The sequence below is a fragment of the Mauremys reevesii genome, linkage group 5 (genome assembly GCF_016161935.1).
Source record: "Mauremys reevesii isolate NIE-2019 linkage group 5, ASM1616193v1, whole genome shotgun sequence".
Taxonomy (NCBI): Eukaryota; Metazoa; Chordata; order Testudines; family Geoemydidae; genus Mauremys; species Mauremys reevesii.
Genome location: NC_052627.1, coordinates 76,641,455 through 76,669,009, shown reverse-complemented (window position 1 = coordinate 76,669,009; position 27,555 = coordinate 76,641,455). Strand labels below are relative to the sequence as shown.

The window sequence follows — 27,555 nt, the reverse complement described above, 5'->3', positions numbered from 1 at the left end:
TTCCATTTCCTACTTTATCTGCCCCCAAAGGCTTTTTGGCTGTTCTTGCAGTTTAATGGGTACTCTGGTAGCTGGAGAGATTTAAGTTATGACCCTCATTTGTACAAGTTACCCTTGAAATTATGGATCCCAGACCATTATAACCACTTTTAGTCCGTGTTAACAATGATGCTTTTTAGCAAAGAAATGAATCAATTATTACACAGCTTAGACAAGTTTTTGTACTCACTTGGTCGATTCCTAGGATACAAATGGTCTTTATTTCATTTACTACTGCACATACATTTCTCTTATCTATGTGAATGAGACTATATACATTTATTAATTATTATTATTTGAATTCTTAGCACTGAGGAATGGTAGGCCTGGACCAGGACCCCATTACACTAAGCACAGTATAAACAGAACAAAATGACGGTTTCCACCCCAAAGAGCTTACAGTCTAGACAAGAGATGAAAGACAGATGGGGAAGTGCAAGTAAAAAACAGAAGCACTATTAATCAGCATAATGGGCAGTGGTCTCACTCACCAGCAGTCTTGCCCATTGTCAAGTTTTCTGTTGGCAAAGGAGAGTTTTAAAAGTGCATAATGAGGTTGCTTTGCAGACCTTTGTGGGAAGCAACTTTCAAGTGCATAGGGCAGAATGGTAGAAAGGTGCTTGTTCAAAAATGTAACAAGTGAGTATTGGAGGTTGGCATCTTGGGCTAGTCAGAGCTGAATGCTGAGATAGCAAATGAGAGCTGATAGTTACTAGTTTTATTGTAGGTTACCACAGTTTTACGTTTATTCTTCTCATTAATACTCTGGCTTCTTAGGTTTTAGACCTAGAAAAAACATCATCAACAGTAGATCCTAGTTCTGTGGAAGATTAAGCCCTGATGTAGGAAAAAGCACCTGCTACAGAAGCCCACAAATTATACAGATATCCAGCACAGAGCCAACCATGAGGAAGCATGATCACATTAATGTCTAGATCTATAGAAACACTAATTCCTTTCTAGTTATTCACCTTTAATCTACAGATCTCAAAGACATTAAAAACACGAAGGAATTACATCCATATCTGTGACAGATATTTTTCCCAGTTTACAGATGAGGAAACAAAGGTTACCAAATACCCTGTCCTCCCCCACCAAAAAAAAAAAAAATCACCATGCAGCAAGTCAGTGGAGAAGCCAATAAAAACTTCTCAATCCCGTACACTACCTCTTTCAGTGTATGTGCATTATTCCCAGCCATTTGATAGCATGATCGTCAGCCAGGTGAAGAGCTGGTAGCCCACTGTCAAAGTCAGTCAGTGGGCACTTTTCAAGGATATGCAACATAGGGTATGGCTACACTGGCGAGTTGCAGCGCTGGAAAGCCTCCACCAGCGCTGCAATTAGTAAGTGGCCACACCTGCAGGGCACTTCCAGCGCTGCAACTCCCTGGCTGCAGCGCTGGCCGTACACCTCACTCAGCATGGGGAATAAGGATTCCAGCGCTGGTGCTGCAGAGCTGGTCATCAAGTGTGGCCACACACCAGCGCTGTGATTGGCCTCCAGGGTATAAGGATGTATCCCAGAATGCTTTTATAAATTATTCTCTTTGTTTTGTTATGCAGCCTCTCTTTGTTTTGTTATGAATGAGCTCCGCGCGGAGCTCCGTTGCCACTGCTGCTTATCTAAAAAACAAACAGAGCTCCTGTTTGCTGTGATCATCTGTACCTGGCTGTAAACAATCAAATGAGAGGCAGGCAGGGAGTGAATGAAACAGCGGGGAGTCGTGTTGGCTGCAGGCTGTTTGCAATTAAGAGTTAAGACTAAGGGGTCGGAAACATGTTCTGATTTTTCAAGGCAGGAAGCTAAACACACAGTGTTGGCTCCAAAAATCCCCTCTCTCTCTCCCCCCGCTCCCTGTCACACTAGACCCCACTCCACCCGCCTCTTTTGAAAAGCATGTTGCGGCCACTTGAACGCTGGGATAGCTGCCCATAATGCATCACTCCCAACAGCGCTGCAAATGTGGCCACACACCAGCGCTGGTAGCTGTGAGTGTAGCCACACACCAGCGCTGGCCCTGCACAGCTGGATGACCAGCGCTGCAAACTACCAGCGCTGCAAACCGTAAGTGTAGCCATACCCATAGTCTGAAGTTGACTGCATCTACATCACAGGTCATTAGAGAAACCCCATTTGAAGTGACTGGCCGCAAAATTGCTCTGTACTGTTCAAAACCAGTTCAGGGATGACATTTGCTCAATGCATTTTAAATCAAAACAGTGAATAGAAATTACAGTCTTAATTTTGGATTTATTTGATCCTAATCACTAAGTGACCTTCAGTTGACCCACTACAATTCCAAAGACAATAAAAAAAAAAAAAAAAACCTCTTTCTGCAGAGTTACAAGATTGGCCATAGCAAGATAGTCTTTTAGAATGCACTTTTTAGTAAATATTAACTCTTTATAACTTTTTGTGGAAAATTAAATTAATTTACATATTAAATATTCCTACAGAATCCTTATGAGGATATTAGCCATAAATGTGTTAGAATTCTAAGGACCAGAGCGTTGATTCTTAACCTCCAAGTGACCTGTACTCAGCATATCCATGTCTGTGGGACTCCAGGTATCCAAGGAAAAGATCCCATCAAAGTACTAAAAGTTTCTACAGAAGCATGTTATAAACAAAACAATGTTTGATAAGGGATACCTGTTATGGCAGATGTTGTCTTTGTCTCACACCCTTTAAAAGACAGGAGGGCTTGAAAGTTAGGTCAGAGAGTGCAAACTGCTGACATCCCAACAGCTATAGAGGAGAGACAGACAGGCCAGCTGTTCACCTTACACAAAAGGTGGTCATACTTTTTATATTCTGTATATTGCTGTACTAATCTCAGAGTGATCACCTTTGATTAGATAATTCCACTTAAGCCTGTTATTCGGCAAGCTATAATCATTAAGTTCAATAAACACCACATTTATAGAATAATGGAATCTCAACCAGTGAAATCACATCTTTTTTTTTTAAAGTTATAAAATAAACACTTACTGTTATTTCCTTGCAGCAGATACTATATTCATGATAGCTTCAAGTTACTGCCTGTTAAAAAGTCACAAAAACACAAATATGTTAATTTAAAATACAATAAAGGTTGAATTGCAACAGCTAATAAGAATCTTCTCATACCCATAAATAAGAAATATAACACCATAATGTCCCCATTTTACTTTCTTTCCATGAATCAAGAACCACAAGTGCATGGCAAATGAAAATTATGTTTTAATACAGACATTGCCTTAGAAAGAGCTAAAATGTGCCACTTAGGGATCATGGGAAAAAAATCAGTTACTGTCCAAATAAAAACCAAATAAAATGAAAAACAAAACCTTAACCCTTTCAAGCAGCATTAGATAGAAAACACTGCCTCTAACAGTGTTGACAAACATCTTCTTATCCACAGTATTGGGGGGGAGGTCGGGGGACAACAAAACACACACACAAACACACACACCTCAGTCTAGGGCCAAAGCCTCAGCTGATATAAATAGGTGCAGGGCCACTGATTTATTGATACAAACTGCTGAGGAGCTACTCATCTCTTTAATCCACAAAAACGGGGCAGAGATTTTGTGAAAGCACATATTTTAATGTTCACATTTCCAAGACTGGCAAGTAAACATGAAAACAGATTTTCTCTTATTACTTCAGCTGTCCATTTTTGGCATAAAAGGGCTTGAGTGTGAAAGAAAAATAAATATTTCATAGCTTAATAAAATATTTTATTTATTTATATTCTTTAAAAAAATGCACAAGACTTTATGTTGGGAACGGGGAGGGTTTTTCCATTTATTCTTAGCCCCCAGATTACACACCCTTCTACCAAGTTCTTCACTGACTAGGTTAAACAGTAGTGAGAAATACTTCTATTATTAGATATTTTCAAAATCAGGCCATTAGGCCCCAGTTCCACAAAGCAGTTAAGCACATGGTTAATTTCAAGAACATGAGCCCTGCTGAAGACAATGGGACCTCTCTCATGCTTAAAGTTAGGTTTGTGAAGTAGCACGCTAAATCCAGGACTGAGTGCTTTGATGGATTAGGGGTTTAATCAAAATTTAAAAAAAAAGTTATTCAAAAGTAAATTGTTTTAGTGGGCTAAAATAATCTTTAATTTGTAAATATGTATTTATATTACCTGTTCAGACCTTTGACACTTTTCCATTTAAATTACTGTTCTAGGTCTCTTCATATTAGGGTGACTAGATGTGCCAATTTTATAGGGACAGTCCCGATATTTGGGGCTTTTTTATATGGGCTCCTATTACCCCCCACACCCGCCCCGATTTTTCAGACTTGCTATCTGATCACCCTACTTCATATAGAAGTTTCTAGTATCCTTTTAATGCCACTTAATTGTGAACACCAATTCTTGCCAATATTCCATGCTTCATACACCACAAAGGTTCATGTTTAGAACAAAATCATAGGAGTTAATAATAAAGGGGTTTTGGTAACAAGCAAGTTTTTTAACCTCTAAAAAGGTTTCAAAGATAATTAGAATTATATACTATTGCTTTTTGAAACTACAACTACAAACAGTAACACTGATTTTAATTCTATCTTGTGTTAGAATGCGTTTCTATAGCATTGATATTTCATCTTAACAGCATCTAATAACTAAAGATCCATAAGAAATTAGGACAAATTCTATTCATTTGTCCCTGATGCTGCAAAGACAGACATGTGCTTAATTTTATGCACATGCAGTCCCAACAACTTCACTGGGACTACTCAAACCTATAAAGTTAAGTACATGCATAAATCTTGGAAGAATAAGTACCTTAGCTACACCTGTGCAATCCAACTGACCTCAATGGGATGCTGAATGAGCAAAACAATCCTCACAAGGGGCTCCCATTGCAGGAAACGGCACTAGTGTTGCACTGGTACAACCAAGAATTATTTGGCTCATTATTAGTGTAAACACATGGCCTCCTCCCTGGCACCCCCTCTCGGCAGCCATGCAAGTTGTTCCATACCTCAGTTTCCTTTTTGATTCCCCAGTAACATCACGCAAGCTTATCCTCTAGTCCATCAACATGGTTTATTAACAAAACAGTTTAAATGATTCATAAAAAAAACCCCAAAACATAGGTCTATGCACCCGGGATGATATATAGTCCTTAAAACCCAGCTTTGTTCTCACCAGACCCCAGCATCTTCTATCACACTCCATCCTTTTGCCAGGGCAACCACCCCAGTCCTTCCAGCTAGACTGCAACCTGCTCATCCCAGTGGGGAACTTCCCTCTTGCAGTTTCTCACAGCTCCAGCCCTCTCAGTGTTCCTTGGTGTCCAATGCTCCAGCAAGGAGACATCGGGGGTAAGCCCCCCACTATTTCCCCTTCCTTCAGCCCTCTCTGGCCCTTGGCTGTGGCTCAGAGTCAGCATTCATCTCCCTCTGCTGCTGCTCCTCCTGCCCTCTGGCCCTGGGCTTGGCGATGCCAGCCACCAAACCCCTCTTGCTGTTCTCCTGCCTTCACCTTCTGTCTCAGCTCTCATCTACTACCCTCCTCCTGTGAGACTCCTGATTGACTGTTTATAGCCTCCAGGTTCTACCCTGCCCTCTCAACTGGCCAAACTGTGAGCACCTGAACTGAACTGGGTTCAGCTCTCCAGTTCCATTTAGTGGGCCAGCTACCCTGTTACAATCAACATCATAATTTGGGATTACAGTTGAACGTTTGGTTGAGTATTCAGTAGTCATTAGAACTTAATTCTTGGTGCTTCTGCAATACAAATAAGCCCTATTAATCAAAGAAAAAGGCCCAATTGTGCTATGCACTGTACACACATGTAGCAAAAGACAGACTATACCCCAAAGAGCCAATATGATCAAATACAAAACATGAAGAGAACAAACAAGGAAGTGCAGGAGGCAGTAGTGTCAGGGTAACAATAGTTAGTACTATTAGCAACAGTTGCAGGACACATTGCACATTGCCATTGTAGGAATGACAGCAGAAGTGATTTTTAAAGAGGGATTTGAAGGAAGAAAATTTAATGGCTTTACAGATAAAAAAAAAACACCCAATAACAGATCCTGATATGCATAAGAGATGTCATAGGATAAAGTGCAAAGCCAGGCAAGTTAGCTGGTAGCATATTTTAAGTTTTGTTGGCTCAAGCATCTTTCCCCGAGGCTTCACTTCATTTATTCCCCATTTTACATGGTCTTTCATTGAAGATCATTGATTTTAGTTTAGTGTTTAGCATAAGGAATAAAGAGGCGGGGGGAAATCAGAAAACAGGGTATTTTAACTTCCAATGCACCTGTGAAGAGTCTGTCAGATTCATAGCTGTTGCTGACCTAACTGGAATGCCTTCCTATTTAAATACTTTTGGTTTAGGCAAGGCTGCCAAGTGTAATCAATTTAACAGATCTACATTTCCAGGTCTCAGCAGGATTCTCACCCATCCAGCAGGCAGCTGGCATTTGTATGCAGTTCCACTTTTTGGCTATTTGGGGTGATTCTAGTGCCTGCTGAACAGGCAGCCATGCATTTCCTCTCTTGCTGCTCCCGCCGCTGGATCTCATCCACGAAGGTGGTGTGTGGGGCGGGACTTTGGCAGCATAAGGTCAGGCCCCATACACCTCTGTACCCACCCCAACACCTCTGTAACTCCATCCCTTCAGCAGTGATAGCACTCACCCACACTCATACAATCCAGCCCCCGCAAAGAGCCAAAAGGCTGCCTCCCAGCTAGCCCAGGAATGCCACCTACACCAGCAAACAACTCCAGCTACCCTAATGCCTCAGGTGCCCCAGCAACTATTCATCTAGATACCCCTCATTTCCCATTCAGACACCCCTACCCACCCCACTATATACCAGATAGGCATCTACCACAGATGCCAGCACCCTGTTCCCCCACCACCCAACACCCTCCAGCATCCACCCATCCCATTCTCCCTACCATGCTCTAGTACTCACCTCTCTAGCCAACCAACATGCCTTCCAGCAGCCAGCCAGCCAACCACACCAGAACTGCAAATTTTGTGCAGCTGAATGTCTCACTGTCACTGCTTAAGGCAGGGCATGATGATCATAAAGTTGAAGTTGATGGTTATATGCACTTTTTTGCAATTATGTAGATTACATGGAATGGCAGACATGGAGCTGCACAAAACTTGGCAGCTATGCTTGGAAAAGATTTAGTTTGCAGGGCAATAATTGATGAACTGCAGGGGGCTTGTGGGAAGCTTCAGCCTGGATCTCTTCCCAGTTCTGAATTTGAAGAGCTGATAATGGCAAGGAGACTGAAGCCATCACTAGGGTGGAGGGTTGACTGATTGGGAAGAAGGGAGGGGAAATGAATGATCGAACAGATGCACTTTCTTTTTAAGAAGGCAGCTGGTTATTTTGTCAAGGGAATGTCACATTTAGGGCCTATCAACATTCAAATTGTGCCTGCCCCTGGGAGAAAGGAGAGAGAATAATGATGGTATCACACTATACAGCAACAGGCTATTGGATCAGAAATGACAGTAACGACAAATGGGCATTCGGTATCAAATTCCCAAACACAGCAAGGAACAATATCGTGGGTGGGTCATTCCTGCCACTGACATGTTTCCTTGCACTTCAGCAACAAATTATATAGATTGTCAAGCCAATAAAACCTTAGTGAATTGAATTGATTCTGCTATCCTTATTCACACTAAATAGTACTTGACTTTGCCACCTTTCCATATCTTAACTACTTAATCTGCAAGGTATCCCAGAAACATCAATGGGACTGTTTTGCAGGGTGGAGCCCTAACTGAGGAGGAAAGCTTTTGGTGGAAGACTTGAAACTTTAGCGAGCAGCCCTCACTTCTATGTAATTTTATCCTCCCCACCCCCATCTCATTTGCGACAAAAACAGAATTCTCCAGGTATCATTGCTAATAAGTTAATAACCATGTTATATGCCTAGAGTTGTGTGTCGATAATCTAAGTTGAGTTCATTCAGCTTCTACATCACAATGTTGATTATGGTTAGGTATACAGAACCTTACATATGCCAAATCTATGCATATGCATTACCTACCAAAAAGGTATACAAACTATTTCCTATCTTTCTGGGGAAGATTATATTAAAACTAGTGAAATTTTACACTGAATAATTTAAAGATACCCAGGAACTATTTATTTTAGATGTTAAAAGTCTCCTTTTAAATAGATATTTTAATTATAAAATATAAAATATAATTTTAGTAGATGTATTCTTCTCTTGAGCATGCTATGAATCTTCCAGTGTTGGAAGAAAATCAAAGGAAGAATTCAAGTGGATTGCACACCCTAAACAAATTCAGAAGGGGAAGAATAATATAAAAAAAATGTCAGTCTGGAAATACAAAGCAAACGCTGCAATTTGCCACAAAGTAATCAGAGTTCTCAAGTATAATTGTATGGGTAAAATTATGCCATTATCATTTAGTTCAAAATAAGGAGGTCGTGGCAAAATCTAAGATCATGTCATTTCAAGCCATTTATTTCTAATGATAATATGCATGCTTCAAAACAGAAGACAGCCTAATGTGCCCTAGATAACTATTAAAACACACATACACTAGCAACTTTGAAAGCTTGATGGCTCAATATTAAAGTCAGGAAATTCCAATCGTGAAGATTTTTCCAACAATATTGATTTAGTCACATTAATAATGTATGAAAGTTTACATCAAAGTAAATAGAAAATTCTAACAAGGTCTTTGAAAAGGTTACAGAAATCTTAATTTGTTGGTCTGTCATTTGAGTTCTGGATCTCACAACCATAAGTTAATATTAAATTAACACTTCTGCAGATTGTTTCCTTCAGGTTTTTAAGGAATTAAGGCTATATCAGGAGGTTTTTTTGGCTTGCAGCGAATTCATATTCTGCAAAAATTTGTGCTAATCTCCTTAGCCCAGAGCTATTGGTAAGTAGCTTGTTGCTCTTACAAAATCCACCATTTCTTGTTGTGATTACATTAAGCTTCTTGAACTTAGCATATCCTTCTGTTTCATCAGCTGATTTTTTCAAATCCTATAAAGGAAAGGCATTTGCATCTACCTTCAAGAATAGACATATATCTATAACTGGTACTGATGTAACAATATTTTCTAGTGAGCATGTTCAGGCCTTAGTTTTCAAATATTCACCACCTTCTCATTGAAAACAATTTGGTGATGTGTGACCTTAGTAAAAATAAGTCTAAGTTTTTTATAAGTGTCATTTGTTTTCTATTCATCTATAAAGTATGTAGTGAGAAATATGCAATGGCAAAAAAGTTCATTCATTAGAACACACAGGTCAATGAAAGATGGAAAAGGGATGGAATTAAGCTGCCACTTCATTAATTCAACATCGACCCTCTCTCACATACCAGGCATTTAACTGGGTACAGAGCAGGGATACAGGGCTCACATCATATAACCAATAATTAAGGCTGAAATGGGTCTATGCCAACCCCCAGGACTCATCTCACTTGTGAATTCTGTCTCCCTCTCTTGTGAATACTAAGAAATACCTCAGTCTGCGAGAGCTTCAGGTCTCCCCTCCTCCTCAGAGCAAGAAATCCACCAACCATATCTTGGGTCTCATTTACCTGTAGGAACTGGCCCTTTAAGCCTTTATCTGCACTGGACGCTAGCTGTAAGTTGAGACAAACATTCCTATCCTTCCCCCGCATTAAATCACATTTCTCAGTTCTTTAAACCTCAACCTCATGATGCTGGAAAGAAGCTGAAAAACTCCCTGGAACCCTGCTAATTTGGCCCATTGGAAAAAAATTCTTCCTAATTCCCAAAATAGGCAATTGGTCAGACCCACCACATACTGGAAACATAGCTCAATATACTTTAAGTATAAGGAGGAAGGGTGGCCTAGGAATGCTTGAGGAGTCTGTAAACTGAGGTGGAGCATGACAGCCTATCAGATCCCTTAATCCCCTTCTGGCTGGCCAATGGGAGGCAGAGAAGCTCCTCCCCATTCCTGAGGTACACCCCCCACACTTACTTTGGAACACAAGGAGGAGCTTGGCCCCAGCTGGTTGAACTAATCTTCATCTCTTCCCTCCCCCAAGATGGGGAAGGGCATTAAAAACTGCTTGACTACAAGACAGCTTATGCAAAATTAAACTAAAACGTCAAGCTACACCTTTGGGCAGCCAGCAGTATGAAATACATAAAACCACACACCCAAAGAATAAATACCACCCCACTACTCATTATGAATAACATCCCATTCAACAGAAGCTTTCGTTTCCAACAACTTGTATCCCAAAGTTATTATTTAGTTACTATTGTCCTTGACTTCTTGACTTGACTCACACCCATACATTAAATATCAACAATTCCAACAAGTATTCCCAATGCAGATGAAATATAATCAATGCAACAGATACAGTGAATTATATGAACCAGCTCTACCCATAAGGCCACTGGACAATTATGCAAGTTCTGGAACAGACAATAAGTACTAGAGAACATTAAATATATATGCATATGTTTAAAAATCATGCTTAACCTCAACAGTATTTACATTTTAATCATATTGATTTTGACCACTTATTTAGCTAATTGTAACTTTTCTCCTTCAGTGCTCTTAGAATGATTAAGTCTGGGATGCTACACTAGTAGCCAAAACTTCCTGATTTGTGGTTTTCAAAATAAATTAATGAAGGGTTGTTTTGTTGGTGAGGATACTTTTTTTCTTCCTTTAGAAATAAACAGTGTAAAACATTTGTCTGGAAACCTTTAAAGGAGTAAGTTTCCAAAGAAACAGATTAGTAATATTTATTTTTTGACAAATAAAAATACAAGTAAATGCTATTTTTACATGAAACATTATAGATAAGTAGAAGTATTGTAGTACATCTTCACCCTTTCATTGTTCAGACATATAATTATGTAGAATAAGTTGTACAGAAGAAAGCAGAATACAAAGGGTGCTCTTGTTTGACCTTTCAATTTGTGTATTTTCATAAATTATATTTGTGGTTTTTACATTATAGCTTGCAGAAATACTATATACACTAATACAGTAAAAAGAACAGGAGTACTTGTGGCACCTTAAAGACTAACAAATTTATTTTAGCATGAGCTTTCGTGAGCTGCAGCTCACTTCTTCGGATGCATAGAATGGAACACACAATAAAGCCACAGAATGTATTTATTTTGAATTTCCTCCATATGCTGAAGAGGACAACACTGGGGCTGATCCCTCCCCCACAGCTCCCCACACTGCAGCCAGGGACTGACCCCTTCTCTCCCCGAGCTATGCATGCTGCTGCCAGGACAGGGTCTGACTCCTCCCTCTCCCTGGCTCCCCGCACCACTGCCAAGAGCTGGGGCTGACACCCTCCCCACACCGCTGCCAGGAGCTGGGGCTAGCCCCTAACCCTTCCAAGTGCCATTCTGACCCCCCCCCTCCCCACAAGCCCTGCTGCCTGACACCTCATGTCACCACACCACACACACATTCCTCCGTGCCCCGCTAGGGGGCACACTGGACTTTTTTGGTAAACTGGGCATTTGTTCATCTGCTCTTGCCAACTGATCAGGGAGAAGACCTTGGCCCGGCTAATCGCACCACTCCCGAGAGGCCGGAGGGATTTCCTGCCCTGGCACTGGACCAGCCCTGGCTGTGCTGCCAGCTCAGTCTGGCAGAAACTGTCACCTTCCAGCAGGGCTGGTGAGTGTGGCCATGGGGCAGGGTGGGAACTTTGGAGGTGTGTAGGGGGGCTGCTGGCCAGTGTGGGAGATCTGTGTGTTGGGATGCTGGGCAGTGGGGGGTTCTGTGTAGTTGTGGTGGTGGGCTGTGGGGAAGTGTTTGGGCAGTAGTGATGCGGCTGTGTGGAGGGGTGCTGGGCAGGGGTGGTGGTGTGAAGGCCGCTATGCATTTGTGGTGGAGGGTCTGTGTGGGGGGCTGCTGGGCATAGCAGTTCCAGGGGACGATGGGCATAGGGAGTGTGGGGCTGTATGGCACGGCATGGGCCCACCCCTGAGGGGAAGGGGCACGCTGACAGCACAGGGCTGGGCAGGCCAGTGTGCGTCTGGCAACTGCTGGTTTGTATATAGTGCCCTTGCACTCGGCTGGGTGGAGCGGGGCTGGCCCCACCATATTATGCCCCATTGCCCCTGGCTGGCCCCTTGCTCTGGGGACTGACCTCCCCACACCATGCTCCTTTGCCCCCATGGGGGTCCAAAAATATGTTTGACACCGGGCCCACAAAAGGTTAATCCAGCCCTGACTGACTGCTCCTGCCCTGAGGACTCATCTGAACTACTTGAGCTACCAGACATGCCTGATGCTAAGGAGCAGCTGGGATTACTGCTTGCAGGGGAGATGGAGGACAGCTCAGAGAACTGGGTACACCCCAAGGGAATGGTAGGAAGTGGCCCAGGGACAGCAGACTACAATCCAGCCAGGTTGGCCCAGGGACCACTCTGCCACTGTTAGGGCCTTGGGCTGGGTGGAACTGGGTGGGCCTGTGCTCCCCTACTACTGCAACCGTGGAGTGGCAGCCACCCCACCTTCAGCCAGGAGGCCTGTGGGAATCTATCATCTGCCTGAGCCCCCCCGAGACCATGTTGGGTGCTCACACGTTGCCGAAGGGCTGGAGCCCTAGACGGTTGGTGCCCTGCGCTGAGGGCTTGGGTCCCTTGACCACTCACTGCTCAACCCCATTGGAGGGATTGAGCCCTGATACTGATAATGTTACAGACAAGGTCGGACAAGGTCAGCTCCCACACTGCTGTCCTGGGCAACACAGTATGGGAAGGAGGTGAGCAGCAGGGGGAAGTGCTGGACGTGATGTATCTTGACTTTAGCAAAGCTTTTGATACGGTCTCCCCCAGTATTCTTGCCAGCAAGTTAAAGTATGTATTGGATGAGTGGACTACAAGGTGGACAGAAAGCTGGCTAGACTGTCGGGCTCAATGGGTAGTGATCAATTGCTTGATGTCTAGTTGGCAGACTGTATCAAGCGGAGTATATAACAATGTTTAAAAGGGGACTGGATAAATTCATGGTGGCTAAGTCCATAAATGGCTATTAGCTAGGATGGGTAAGAATGGTGTCCCTAGCCTCTATTCGGCAGAGGATGGAGATGGATGGCAGGAGAGAGATCACTTGATCATTGCCTGTTAGGTTCACTCCCTCTGGGTCACCTGGCATTGGCCACTGTCGGTAGACAGATACTGGGCTAGATGGACCTTTGGTCTGACCCGGTACGGCCATTCTTATGTTCTTAGTACCCCAGGGGTCAGTATTGTTTAATATCTTCATTAATGATCTGGATGATGGGATGAATTGCACCCTCAGCAAGTTTGCAGATGACACTAAGCTGGGGGGAAGAGTAGATACACTGGAGGGTAGTGATAGGGTCCTGAGTGACCTAGACAAATTGGAGGATTGGGCCAAAATAAATCTGATGAGGTTCAGCAAGGACAAGTGCAGAGTCCTGCACTTAGGACAGAAGAATCCCAAGCACTGCTACAGGCTGGGGACCAACTGGCTAAGCAGCAGTTCTGCAGAAAAGGACCTGGGGATTACAGTGGATGAGAAGCTGGATGAGAGTCAGCAGTGTGCCTTTGTGGCCAAGAAGGCTTACAGCATATTGGGCTGTATTAGTAGGAATATTGCCAGCAGTTTGAGGGTAGTGAGTGTTCCCCTCTATTTGGCACTGGTGAGCAGTGCCAACTCCAGTTTTTTTGCTGCCTAAGCGGCGAAGGAAACAAAACAAACAAAACAAAAACACCTACACACCAGATTGAGCTGCCGCTGAAATGCTGTTGAAAAGGAAGAGAGGGAGTGAAGGACCCGCCCCCGAATTGCCGCCAAAGACCCGGATGTGCCACCCCCAACAATGGATGGAGTGTCACCTCTTCCTATTGTCCGCCCCAGGCACCTGCTTCCTTCGCTGGTGCCTGGAGCCGGCCTTGCTGGTGAGGCCACACCTGGAGTACTGTGTCGCGTTTTGAGCCTCCCCACTAAACAAAGGATGTGGACAAATTGGAGATAGTCCAGCAGAGGGCAATGAAAATGATCAGGGGCTGGGGCACATGACTTACAAGGAAAGGCTGAAGGAACTGGGATTGTTTAGTCTGCAGAAGGAAAAAAAAAGTGAGGGGGGATTTGATAGCAGGCTTCAACTACCTGAAGGGGGGTTCCAAAGACTATGGAGTTCATCTGTTCTCAGTGGTAGCAGATGACAGAACAAGGAGAATGGTCTCAAGTTGCAATGAGAGAGGTCTAGGCTGGATATTAGGAAACACTATTTCACTAGGAGGGTGGTGAAGCACTAGAATAGGTTACCTAGGGAGGTGGTGGAATCTCCATCCTTAGAGGTTTTTAAGGCCTGGCTTGACGAAGGCCTGGCTGGGATGATTTAGTTGGGGTTGGTCTTGCTTTGAGCAGGTGGTTGGACTAGATGACCTCCTGAGGTCCCTTCCAACCCTAATCATTTATGATTTTATGATTCTATGAACTTCGCCCTTGTCCAAGACTGTTATTCCAGGGGCACGACAGCCAAGAAGCATGGCCTCCCTCTGACATTGACAGCGAGGGAGGGCCACATGTGCCTACATGTTTACAAGCCAGCAGAACAGATCAGTTACATACTGATTGATTATATAAAATATAGGTTTATTATTTAGTGTCCAAAAGCAATCTTCCCGCCTATCAGAACATATAAACACCTGTCACTGCCTTAAAAGGACTTATAGCTTGAGGCCCCAGTACTAGAAATTGCTCCATAGGGGAGGACCCCAGGGGTACCCCATTGAAATCCATAGGGTTCCATGAAAAGATCTGTCTGCATTTGGTAGTATCAGGTTTTAAGGTCATTGTCCTGTAATCACTTAAATACGTATGTAATTCCACTTGAATACTCACATATGTAAAGATTTCCAGGATCAGGACCTGTATAGAGAAGAGAAAGGATTTGGGAAGGGAGTATGAGGGACTTTTTAAGCAAGCCATCCTCTATCACCTCTCTTCCCGTCTGATCTAGTAGATAAGGAAAAATACTTAAATGAAAATTGTGTGTGTATGAGCATTGAATATATGGGAAAAGCAGCAATAAAAGTCCTAAGCAACTTATGTCATTCAACTAAATAATCAGCCAGCATATTTTTGGCCTCCCAGGTCTACAACTTAATTTTGACTAACCTCCAACTAAGTAAAATTGACCCAGATCCTTCATCTGACAATGCTTTATGGAAAGCTCATTCACATTGGATCTCATTAGGATTGTGTCAGTTAAAGTTTGTAGATTGCTAAATTCATGTGCAGTAGTAAATGTAAAATGAAGTTATTTTTAAAAGGCTCGAATGAGTCATTGCAAATACAATTTTACTACTCATTGTTTCAACGCCGCAGGACTTTTTTTTTTAAAAAATGTACTCCTGAAGAAAGCTGGTAGGTTGCCATATTTTGTGTGGTGGTAGTGAAGCGGGGGTCAGGGGAAGGAAAATTAAATACCTACAATTGCAATTAGCAACTGTAAAACATATTACTCAGCTAGAGAAACTTAATGGATCTGATCAGTTAGAAACTAAGGCTACATCTTATGAAAATCAATAGCTTAGATGTGCCCACGCAAGGTAATGAAATATAAGGTTGCAGGCTGACAGATTAAATATGTAGCATTAGTATATACTGTGCCCACTCCAGTCAAATTCAGTGCTTGCCTGTCTTTCACTGAGATCAAGAATATATGGCTAACTACTTTATTCACACAAATTATAGTTCTGATGACAGCAGAGTCTGTATGGCTGTAATTGTCTCCTATCACATTTATTTGCTTGACTTGTAAATATCTGATGGGGGAAATCACTTTTGCTTATTTTACCTAGCTTTCCCCCCCCCCCCTCTTCATTTCAGAACAAAGATATATGGCTTATTCAGAGAAAATAAGCTATTATAATTTGACCTAGAAACAGACAAAAATAATGGAATAGTACAGAATTGGAGTAGTTTGAAAGTCTTATATGTTATAGTAAGTTTCAATAACTGCACATTTTATTTTTCACATCTAGTTCGATTAACTTCAGTTGTCATTGTATTTTGTAGTGTAATGACTCCACTCCAATGAACTACAAGACCTCTGCAGAGATAATTAGCAACTCTAGGTAAAGGGAAAATGTGAAGTGCAAAACAGAATATAGTCAAGAAACTATGCCTAGAATTAAAAGCTTACAGTAGAGTAGTAAAGATTTGATGGTTTACAACCACTATTGTTTGTCTTGCTCTCTGACTGTAACTAACTTCCTTCTGTCATGATCACATTACTAGGTACAGGGTCAACATGATATTTTTGGAGAATATTTTAATATTTGGGGGAAGGGGAATCTTTAGATCTTAGCAATCCTCCTGGTTCATCATTATGCAACCCTCCTTGTTCGGGGGCGGGGGGGGGGGATCATGCATTTTTGCCTATAGTTCAAAAATATATTTTTGAAGTGATAGTTCTCCAAATAAGCTGAGTGTAACCGTGGATCTGGGACCACAAGACTTCCAGCTCCTGCAAGGTTCTGTGTGTGTTATGGCATCTTACATCTTGCCAGTAAGAAATATCCATTTTTTGCAAATATGATGACAAAATGTTAACTGATCTGACCAAGGATGCAAAAGTCATAAGCAGAACCAGGATTAATTCAGGATAAACTGGTGCCCTTCCACTTGCCCCATACTTAGGTTACTAAACAATACTTCTTTGCATACAATGAAGGTGCAACTCTTTGCAACCAGAGTTTAAGTTATCGAAGTGCTGTAATTTAAGAAAAAAAGTGGCAAGGCACTCAAAGCCTGGAATGGACTCTTTTCTTATGTATTTTGTAAGATATAAATACACTATACCCTCTGAAAAGGAGCCAGCATAGCTAAAAAGCTGGCTGTTGGCTAGAAGGCAAATATTGCAGTAGCCCTAATGCTTCTTCCCTAGACTCACATAAGTCTGGGTTCTCTGAAATCTCAAAAGGACCCAAAGCTGTGGGCTCATGAGTTCCACAAGTTCAAAATAAGTCCTGCCTTGTTCTGAGAGGCAGTGAATAATCTTTGAGCTTTAGGAAACATCAGTGACCAACTTTAAGCCTTAGTGATTGGTTTATATCAGTTTATACTGTGAAGGGAGCAAGGACAAAGCTATAAACACTTTTGTGTTCCTTCCCTACCACCACTTTTTTAAAGGAAAAAGGACATTAAACTCCCAATTCAGGGAAGCCTGTGACTCAGGATATGTCCACACTACAGTGTAAGCCCAGGGTTTTAACTCAGGTTAAACCTTATCTCCCTATACACAAATGGTGCTGTCCCAGGTGGATGATCCAAGCCTGAGTTGAGCAGGGACCCATGGTTCAAGCTCTATTGCTCTGCAGTGGAGATACAGCCCCACTAGACTTGTGCTCTAGAAGTCCGCCAAAAGTATCCCACAATCCAACAGGCCAACTCGCTGTCCACAGGACAGCTAAGTGTTCCTTCACAGCACCGTGAACAGAGGGCTAGAGTGACCACTCATGTTTTGAGACTCACTAGGACGTCTGGAATAGGATGGTTTGACTCAGGACTACTTAAAACCATGTAGAGTTTGGAGCGCTAGACAACGTCCTCATTCCTGAAATTAAGCCACTCTTAAAACCTCTGCATTGTACATGCCATTCTCAAACTACACCTTCTATTTTCTGGCAAAAAAATCGTTCCATTATTTCTCTGATAAAAGCGATTACTGGGCATTCAGAAAAAGACATGGTAGTACATGAAAAACAGAATTATGAATTAGGAGTTCCTATAAATCAATATCAGCTTTAAACTGAATTGAAGTAGTCAATATCATCGCATGTCAAACTACTAAAGCTGTGAAATTAATTACAGATATTAGCCTAGAATTTCATACCTACAATATTTATTCATACTTTTAAGGAAGAGTAAACATATCTATCACAAATTTTAACAAAGTTGTGAATACTTCACTTTTTATTCAAGAATTTGTGTCATCAGTTTTAATGGTTTTATTGGTCTTTATATTGATTCATATATACATATTTACAGAAGGTTAAACACATTCAAGATGGTTGCATTTTAGTTACAAGAAGTTAAAATATGTATGTGTTATCGGATATAAAAGAACTGTGAATTTTCTAGATGACTCAAGAAATGTATACTCAAAGGATATTCCTTGTGAAAACTGCATTGATCCCCCATTTCTCTCATTACTGAACCAGAAATCCTAACTTTGACTTTGTGATATGTGAAAGATATGAATAGAGGGAAATCAGTAAGCTTAAAAAAAAGTATAATAAAGAAAATTAAGAGACAGGTTATTGTGGGCTTTATTCTATTTTTTTTTTAAAGGGGAAGCTTAGAAAGCCTTCAGCTGACAGAATTAAGTAAAGATGGATGCTATTTCTCTAAAATGTACAGTAGACAGGAGGATACAACTTTTTCTTGTTTGTGCATTAAACATGTGGAACAGGATTTGTGTTTTCATTTCCATGTAAATGTACTCAATGGATCATGTACTGAATTGTAACTTCAGAATATAAAACATCACATCTGAAGGCATTATACCTGACCCCAACCCATTTCCAGCACTTCATAGTATCGAAGAACTGCATAGTGAAACATCAACATACTATCCTTGTCCTGAAAATTTTCTATATCTTCAGATTAACTATTAAAAAAAAAAAGCCAATAAGGCTAGTGAAGATTGGGAAATTCACACACTACTGTATAATTGAACTGAGTATTTTTTATTAAATATTTTGGATATTACTTTTTGTGAAAGCACGTGTACACACATGCAACTCATGAGAGACTTCGACAAAGGAAACGTTAACATCCAAGCCACTTACAACTTTAAGCTTGGTTCCAATTCCTTAAGCACCCAGAGTGCCTATTAAAATCAATAAACCATAGCTTTTTCATAGAAATCAATGGGTATTATGAATGCTCAAGGAATACAGGATATATACAGTGTAAACCACCCCCTGCCCACACACACAGTGGTCCTAAGTATACATCTACAGATTTCTCCTCCAATGGGAAACTGACCCACAAGGCCCTCACAACTTCTACTAAGGTAATAATTGGAGCTATACCAATCTCCTAGAACTGGAAGGGACCTTGGAAGGTCATCAAGTCCAGCCCCCTGCCTTCACTAGCAGGACCAATTTTTGCCCCAGATCCCTAAGTGGCCTCCTCAAGGATTGAACTCACAACCCTGGGTTTAGCAAACCACTGAGCTATCCCTCCCCCCATGTGCATGTGCTACAGCGTGCACGTTTATAGCAAATTTCAGCTGAGAAACTCAAACAGTTTACAAACATTAACTAATTAAGCCTCACAACACCTTTCAAGACAGAAAAACATTGTTGTACTCATTATACAGATGAGTAAACCAACCATTAGAAACAGGAGGAACAAATGTAAGTTTAGCTACAATACAATGGAACCAATATCTACGTAGACACCACCACCATTTACCCTTTATTATTATTTTTAAGCAATGGATATAATAATATAAAAAGCCTTTCAATGGTAAATGAGAAGAAAATCAGTTATTTCTTTCTTTCTAGTACATATTAATATAAACCACACTATTTTTTTAAGTGAATCGCAAGGGCCCAAAACAAGTAATTTTCCCCCACCCCCAAATAATTATTGGTACTTTAAAATATCATAATATTTAATGTGAATGTTACATTTTTCTGCTTGCTTTTTAGAAACAAAGCAAAAAGGTAAACTTAGTCTTAGTCCTGACAAACCAGGATTTTAAATATCAGTAATCAAAATCAGATGAAGGGGAGATATTTTATTTACTTTGTCAATTGAATTTATGATTTTCCTAAAATTAATCAAATTGTCCATATTGTTTAAAGAAAAATATATAGATAATCATCAACTTAATATTTTTCTGCTCAATACATATTCTGTTCACAGGGTTCCCCTCCCCTCAGGGAAGCATTCTGCTCACTGTATATAAAAAGGTAAGATAAACATGCAACCAAAAAGTCTTAAAGCTATTAAGCCTCAGACACAATCAAGATGTGGTCTAGCTATCTCAGGAGACAAAGCCAAATGCTTCTAAACTTTTGGGTTATAATCAACTTGACTTTTTCCATGCTCAGGAATAGCCTTTATATTTATTTTTTTAAATCTCTTAATTTTTACATACAAGTCAGTTTTGATTTGTGACCACTAGAAGACAGCAGCTATGGTAGAATTAGAAAATGGTGGAAATTCTGAGATACTAAACTGTTGGTTTTAGGCCCTAAACCTGCAAAAGGATCCATCTGTGCAGACTTATGCTTGCACAGTTTTGTCAGGAATGAGTACATTACACTGTTAAATTGTAGGAGTTTATTCTCTCCTTCATGAACCATGCTCCCCTTTTTGTGTAGATCTTCCATTTATTTTAATAGAAACAGAGTGTGAGCACCACATTTAAATCATTCTGTACTACACAGTAGAATAGCAGATGGGGAATGGAATGTAAGGCATGTTATTCTGAGGAAAAAAATGTGTTTTTTTTTTAAAGCAGAGCAACAAAACTATTGTAAACTAACAATCAATAGGCCTCCTCCTGTTTGCTGCCAATATAAGCTTACTGTAGGTGGCCTGTTAGGCTGCTAGATATAATATTAAATGATATTTAATATCTATTGAATCTTTCATTTGTATGAATATAAAATATACAAACCAGTTCATGCAGAATAAGCATGAATAAATTTACACCCCTGACAAAAATCAATTCACAGTTACTAATCAATAATTTTATTAAATCACAGAATAAAGTTAAGGGTTATTCGATCTATGATATCCCAAGACAACTACATGAACAGAATTAGAAAACTGTACGGCAAAACCACAAACTGCATTGGGAAATTACAAAAAAATAAACAACCCACACACAAGGTGCTGTGAAATTTACATTACTTCAGCAGCCTCTCCTAGGCTGCTACTAGCAAGAATTTTATAGAAATCACTTTTAACATGGCAGTCACTATAGGAACACAGATCTTTTGAATGTGCACTCACAACAGCTGTCATATGATCATAACTACACATTGAGAGTACAGGCTAGAGGTTAGGGCAGAGGACAGGGAAGAGGACTCCTGGGTTCTACTGATGACTCATCATATGACCTTGGGCTAGCTCCATATACTTCAATTAATTTTTCCCACCTATGAAATGGTTATAATCAATATCTGCCTGACTGGGGTATTGTGTACAAATATAAATTAAATCTTACAACCTTGATAAAGAAATGGTGCTATGCAAGACTGAAGTGTTATTGCTGAAACACACTGGTATGATGGAATTCAGGTAAAACATCTTTTATGCTGGTGGGTGTGAAATATGTGTGTCATTCAGAATAAATATAAGACAATTAAGCTTCTTTTTGGAATAAAATTGCTTACACACTAGGAGCCACCACCCAAACCACAGTCTACATGCAAGGTAGTCAGAAGGGCTTCACTGGGTACTGTTTGAAGGAAGTATTTGTATTGGTGAGCAGAAGCAGCCAGAAAACAACCAGGGAAAAGTACCCAAAAAGCCAGCTAGGGTTGCCACCTGGCCAGTTTTTCTACTGTCCAGCTCATTGCTGGTCTAAAGGTGTAACCAGCCTTTCTTGGATGTGGAGGGCTGCATATATGCAACCGCATGCACAACAGAGCTGCACACATCATGGCTGGGAATACACTACAGGTGTATTGTCTAACCGGTTTTTTAAAACATACAATGACAGAGTCCACAAAATCCCTAGGTCGTTTGGTCCAGTGCTTATCTACCTTCATAGGTAGGAAGTTTTCTCTAATGTCTGTCCTAATTCTCCCTGGTGCAATGTAAGCCTATTATTTCCTGTCCTGTCCTAAGTGGACAGAGGAGAAAAAATGTGTCACCCTCTTCTTTATACCTACCTTTACTTACTTAAAGACTTATGCCTCTCCCCACATCCCCATCTTTTCTTCTCCAAGGAAGGAACGGATCAGTTCCTGATCAGCCTCCAATACTCATTTGATTCCTTGTGTGACTTGTAAGGTCTCGGACTCTTGTTGCTGAGCAATAGTTAAATGTCTTTTAAAAAGTAAAAAAGTTCTCACAAAATGTTGTTGATCTAGCTTAGTGGTTATCAATCTGTGGGTTGCTTGCATTTCAAGCGGTGTGCTACAAAATATTCAAAGTTTGCCACTCCCAGCAGGGTGGGGCCAGTTAACGGGGAGACTGTGCCACAGAGCCCTGCTGCAGGAACACGGTGTAGGGTTGCTGGGTCATCAACCCATGCCAGCTATGGACATGTGTGTTTGTTTTTGTTAGTTTGTTTGGGGGGGGGGTTGGCAACCCACCATCTCCCCATCCCCCATTTCTGTGAGCGCTGAGCATGGCTTAGAATAATATTATATTAAGGTTGGAAGAGACCTCAGGAGGTCATGTAGTCCAATCCTCTCTCAAAGGCTTACTCGGCTCATCCTGTTGGGGGGTGGTAGGGAGGTTCTGTCCTTCTGACATTGCGCCAGCTCATTTAGTGCCTCTCCCCAGCTGAGCTGGCAGCCAGGACACTGCTTCCTGGGTCCTAGCACCCTTTGTCATCACCTTCTACCTGTGCTGTGTCCTGTTTCTCTACAATGGCAAGTGTCCATGTGGGGGGCAGGACGAAGCAGTGGGGAAGGAAGAGGGATGGGATAGGGCAGAGTTACGAGAAGGGGATGGGTAAAATGGTGCAGGTGGGAAGGGACAGTATGGAGAGGAAAGGGGATGGGGTTGGGGAAATAAAGGGATGGGGCTGGGGAAATAAAGGGATGGGGCTGGGGGAGGAGATAAGGGAATGGGATAGGGACAGGGGACAGTGGGGAGAGGAAAGGGGATGTGGCGAGGGAAGAGAAGGGGATGACTGAGTGCCACCACCGGGAGAGCTTTTCTGTCTCATTTCTGGGCATCCATGCCAAAGGTGTCCAGAGAAATAGGAGGGGGACGTGTTCCCCCACTAGCCACAGCTACCTGTCACTTATGGTGGGGATGAACATGCTCCAGCATGACCCAGACTGCCTGCAGCAGACCACTCCCATCTGCCCATCCCCTGCTGGCCATGTCCAGATCCGGAGCTCACAGCCAAAGTACAAGGCTGCCCTCTAAGTCACATCTCGGGGGGGGGGGGGAGAAGCTGATTTGGGGTGGAAATTTGTCCCATGGGCAACTTCCCAGCTAGGGTCCCCCAGGGCTCAGTGGGTAGGATCACTCCTGCTCCCGACTGACTGGGGTCAGGTGTCGAGTGCCATGTACCCAACAGGGCAGCCACAGTAAGCAAGGTGGTGTCTATGTATATATCACATAGATGTGGACCACATAACACAGAGAGCTGCATATGTAGCCCACAATAAGTTGAGAACCACTGATCTAGGTATTAGTGTTATTTCTGTTCAAGCTAACATTTTTGGGGAAGTGCCTTAAAAGAATACTGTAATATAAACAAGACTAAACTGGATGCCTGGGAAATGCAGAGATACAGTTTCATTTGAAAAAAAAAGAATCACCCCCACAAACTCTTAGAAGCATGGAAATGGTCATCTAAGGTCACTTAAATAACCTTAATTACGGTCCCTCTACAAGTGCTAGCCTCTGCACTTCATTGTTGTTTTACACAATTCATCCAAGCACCATATACATGCAGACTGACATTTAATATTTGTGAGGAGTTATGGTTATGTGTTTAAGTCTCTGCACTGGGATTCAAGAGATTTGTCTGCAATTCCTGGCTCGGCTCCTCCAGACACCCCATGTGACCTTGGGCAAGGTCAAACACTTTTTTAGTTTCTCATCTAAGAATTAGGACAATGCTGTTCCATAGCTATCACTCACCCCTTGTCTCTCTCAGTTTAGCCGGTAAGCACCTTATTATACAGGCACAGCATTACTGACACAGCAGTTAGCACAATAATATTCAGGTCCATCTGGGGACTCCAGCTAAACCAAAACAGCAGCAACATTCAGCACACCCTCATTTGATCCCGATTACTCTGAGGGTTCCTTTTCCATCTCCTTTCCTCCTTTTAGTCCCTGTCTGCTACTAGATGCTGAGCAGGGGGAGGGAATCATTTTTCCCACTCTTACTCCAAAGCTGTTCCTCTTCCCCCCGCCCCCCGTTTGCTCTGTCTTCAGCATGCCCTTGTGATTGCTAGCCACACCTTGCTTCCTGATGAGAGAGGGTTTCCTCAGCAGAGGGCAGGACTTCGGGTGTGTGGGAGGGTGAGCGGGGGAAGGAGAAAGAGATCTAATGGGTGTCAAACTCTTCGTAATTTAAATGAAAGAGACCAAGCCTGGTAATTTATATATACACACTTAAAAAAAAGTGGGGGGGAGGTCGTCAATCATAAAACTGTTCCAGACAAGCTTAAGAGTAGATGTTTCAAGGAGTTTAAAATTTTCTCTCTTGTATATTTCAAAGCTCCAGAGTGTCTGCCAAGATAGCTTCTGTTGTAACAACTGGAAATCCAAAGTTACGGTTACAATAATCCAGAGGTGAAAGTAAGCCGGTATGGGCCGGTACGGAGGACCAGTAAGAAAAGGTGCAGTAGCTACCGGCAAGAAAATGGAGCATTCTCTCCCTCCAGCAAAATTGAGGGTCCGGGAGCCCAGCTCCATGAATGTTCGGGGCCGGGTCTCTGCCCTGGCCCCACCTGCTGCCGCCCCCCCCACACCTCCCCTGAGTGTGCCCCAGCCCCCTTTTGCTGCCCCCAGACACCTCCCTGGGTCCCGGAGCAGAGCGTTTGTCTCTCCCCATCCACTTCAGCTCCATGCTGCCTGCCTGCATTAACGCTGTGCCTGTATAATGGCTGCCTGCATTAACTGCCTAGTGCCCCCCTCCACTACTGCCAGGGCAGGCTGCTCTTCCCCCTTGGACCCTTTCATTTTCCAGTGGGACCCTCCACCAGTATAGCCGCCCCCCTGCCCGCAGTCACTGCTCTTGCCCCACGCTGGGCAAGGGGTGGCTACAGTGAGGGGCAGCAGCGGGGAGGAGGCGCACACGTGATGGCTGCCGCCAGGGGCGGCTCTAGACACCAGCGCGCCAAGCAGGCGCTTGGGGCGGCCGTTTCCCGGGGGGGCGGCATTTGGCTCCGGTTGAGCTCCCGCCGGCATGCCTGCGGCAGGTCCACCGGAGCCCGGGACGAGCGGATCTGCCGCAGGCATGACTGCGGCGGGTCCCCTGGTCCCGCGGCTCCGGTTGAGCTCCCGCAGGCATGACTGCGGCAGGTCCGCTGCCCCGGCTCGTGGACCGCCGCAGGCATGCCGGCAGGAGCTCAACCGGAGCCGCGGGAAGAGGGGACCCGCCGCGGGACCGGGGAAGGGCGGCGCAGCGCTCCGCGCTGCTTGGGGCAGCCCGATTTCTAGAGCCGCCCCTGGCTGCCGCCCCCACTCCCCCGGCATGGCATCCACCACAGGGGAGGCGAGGGGGATTCCTGGACCTGAGAGGGGCCCTAGGAGCATGTGCAGTGACAGTGGGGGGTTGGGGGGAGAAGAGGGTCCCTACCCCAGAGCTCACTGGGGGAGTCCTTCTCTCTGGCTCCAGTCCCAGGGCAGCCTGCCTGCACCCCAAACTCCTCCCCAGCCCTGACCACCCCAGAGCCCACACACCCAGCCAGAGCCCTCATCCCCCCGCACTCCAACCCTCTGTCTTAACCCTGAGCTTCTCCAACACCCCAAACCCCTCATCCCCAGCCATATCCCAAATCCACCCACAGCCTCACCCCACACCCCCTCTTATCCCCAAACTCCCTCCCAGAGCCTGCACCCCTCCTGCACCCCAGTCCCCTGCCCCAGCCCAAGGCCTGCACCCCAGACCTCCTCCCCGACCCAAACTCCCTCCCAGAGTCTTGGGCAGGTGGGGGGTGGAGTTTGGGGGGGGCGGAGTTTGGGCAGGGGCAGGTTCTGGGCACCACCAAAATTTCTACAAACCTGCCACCCCTGCCGGCAAGAGCTGGTGCACCATACCAGGGTGGACCAGTTTCCTCTTGCAGCAATTTAAAGGGCTGGAGCCCAGGGACCTTTAAATTGTCCTTGGAGCCCTGGGGTAGCGGCTGCGGGGCTCGGGTGGCAATTTAAAGGGCCCAGGGCTCCTGCTGCTGCTACCACCCCTGGCCCTTTAAATCGCCGCTGGAGCCCCACTGCTGCTACCCCAGGGCTCCAAGGACAATTTAAAGGGCCCAGGCCCTTTAAATAGCTTCCGGAGCCTGCTGGAGCCCTGGGGTAGCGGCAGCAAGGCTCTGGTGGCTATTGAAAGGGTTCGTGGCTCCCACTGCCTCTACCACCCTGGGCCCTTTAAATAGCCACCGGAGCCCTGCCGCTGCTACCCCAGGGCTCCAGCAGCAAGGCTCCGGAGACAATTTAAAGGGCCCTGGAGGGTAGAGGTAGCAGGAGCCCCGGGCCCTGCTGCTGGAGCCCTGGGGCTCCGTCGGCAATTTAAAGGGCCCGGGGCTCTGCTGCGGTAGCAGCAGCTAGAGCCCCGGGCCCTTTAAATCATCCATTTAAATTGCCCCAAACCCCAGGACTCCCAGCCACCTCTGCAGCTGGGAGCTCAGGGGGTGATTTAAAGGGCTTGGGGCTCCCAGCTGCTGCTACCACAGCCCTAGCCCCAGGCCCTTTAAATCCTGATTTAAAAGGCCTAGGGATTTAAAGGCTCTGCCTCTTCTGGTGGAGGCCATGCCCCTCCTCAGGATTCTGGAGTACCGGCAAGTGCTTTAAGTTACTTTCACCCCTGCAATAATCATCTGGAACTGGGAGTGAGAAAAGGCAACAGTTCATCTTTGAAACAAATCAACAAGGAAAACAGGGGAAAAAAAAGAGTCAGCTGTCTGAAAACTGAAACTGCAATATCAGAGCATATTTCCTTTGGTAAAGTACATTTTGTTTTCTACCAATGGGGAATCTGAAGCAAACTTCCTTGGTAAGAGGACAGGGGAGAAAGAAAGGAAAAAAAATTGTAGTAGCCTAGCTTTGTGAGTTTCTCAGTGGATTTTTAAAAAAGTTATTAATAGAAACACAAACAACATCTTTATATCTTTACTCAAGGTGGTCAGGAATGAACAATTTACATATAGTTAGCTCATTTAGTCTAGGATCTACCAAAGGATCTCAAAATATTTTATAACCTTAGGCAGGTAAAAGGTTAAGGGAAGATTATGCAAACTTCAGTTCTCTGGGGCAATGTGAGGATGACCTGCACAGGGGCCTTCTTTTTTTAAGCCCTTCATGTTGTTGCTAAAGACAGGCATGAGCTCAATTAGAAGAATATTCTGTGTATACGTTTAAGAAGAATTGTGGATGTGTGAAGGAACTAGGGGTTTAAATTACAATGGAAACTTTGGTTTTGCTAATTGTTAGACAATGGAAGAATGCTGCTAATTACTGACAGTCTGATAGACCAAAGGGGTGAGCTGTTCTGAGGAAAGAGGTTGTTACTGGAAGCAGTGAGGCAGGAAAAAATGCCATTTTCATGCATAGACTAGTCCAGGGAAATGAGGAAGGAGTAGAAAGTGGAAAGAGTGGG

The 27,555-nt window shown here is 43.5% G+C and overlaps 1 protein-coding gene across 1 annotated transcript in view; it reads right to left on the bottom strand.

Moving 5' to 3' along the window:
* TENM3 (teneurin transmembrane protein 3) overlaps positions 1-27,555 on the bottom strand; it is a 2,204,264-nt gene that overhangs the window by 1,603,857 nt on the left and 572,852 nt on the right. The window contains exon 4 of the mRNA XM_039540233.1: positions 3,034-3,084. The gene's annotated coding sequence lies outside the window, so the exon portion shown is untranslated. The remainder of the gene's footprint in view (positions 1-3,033; positions 3,085-27,555) is intronic.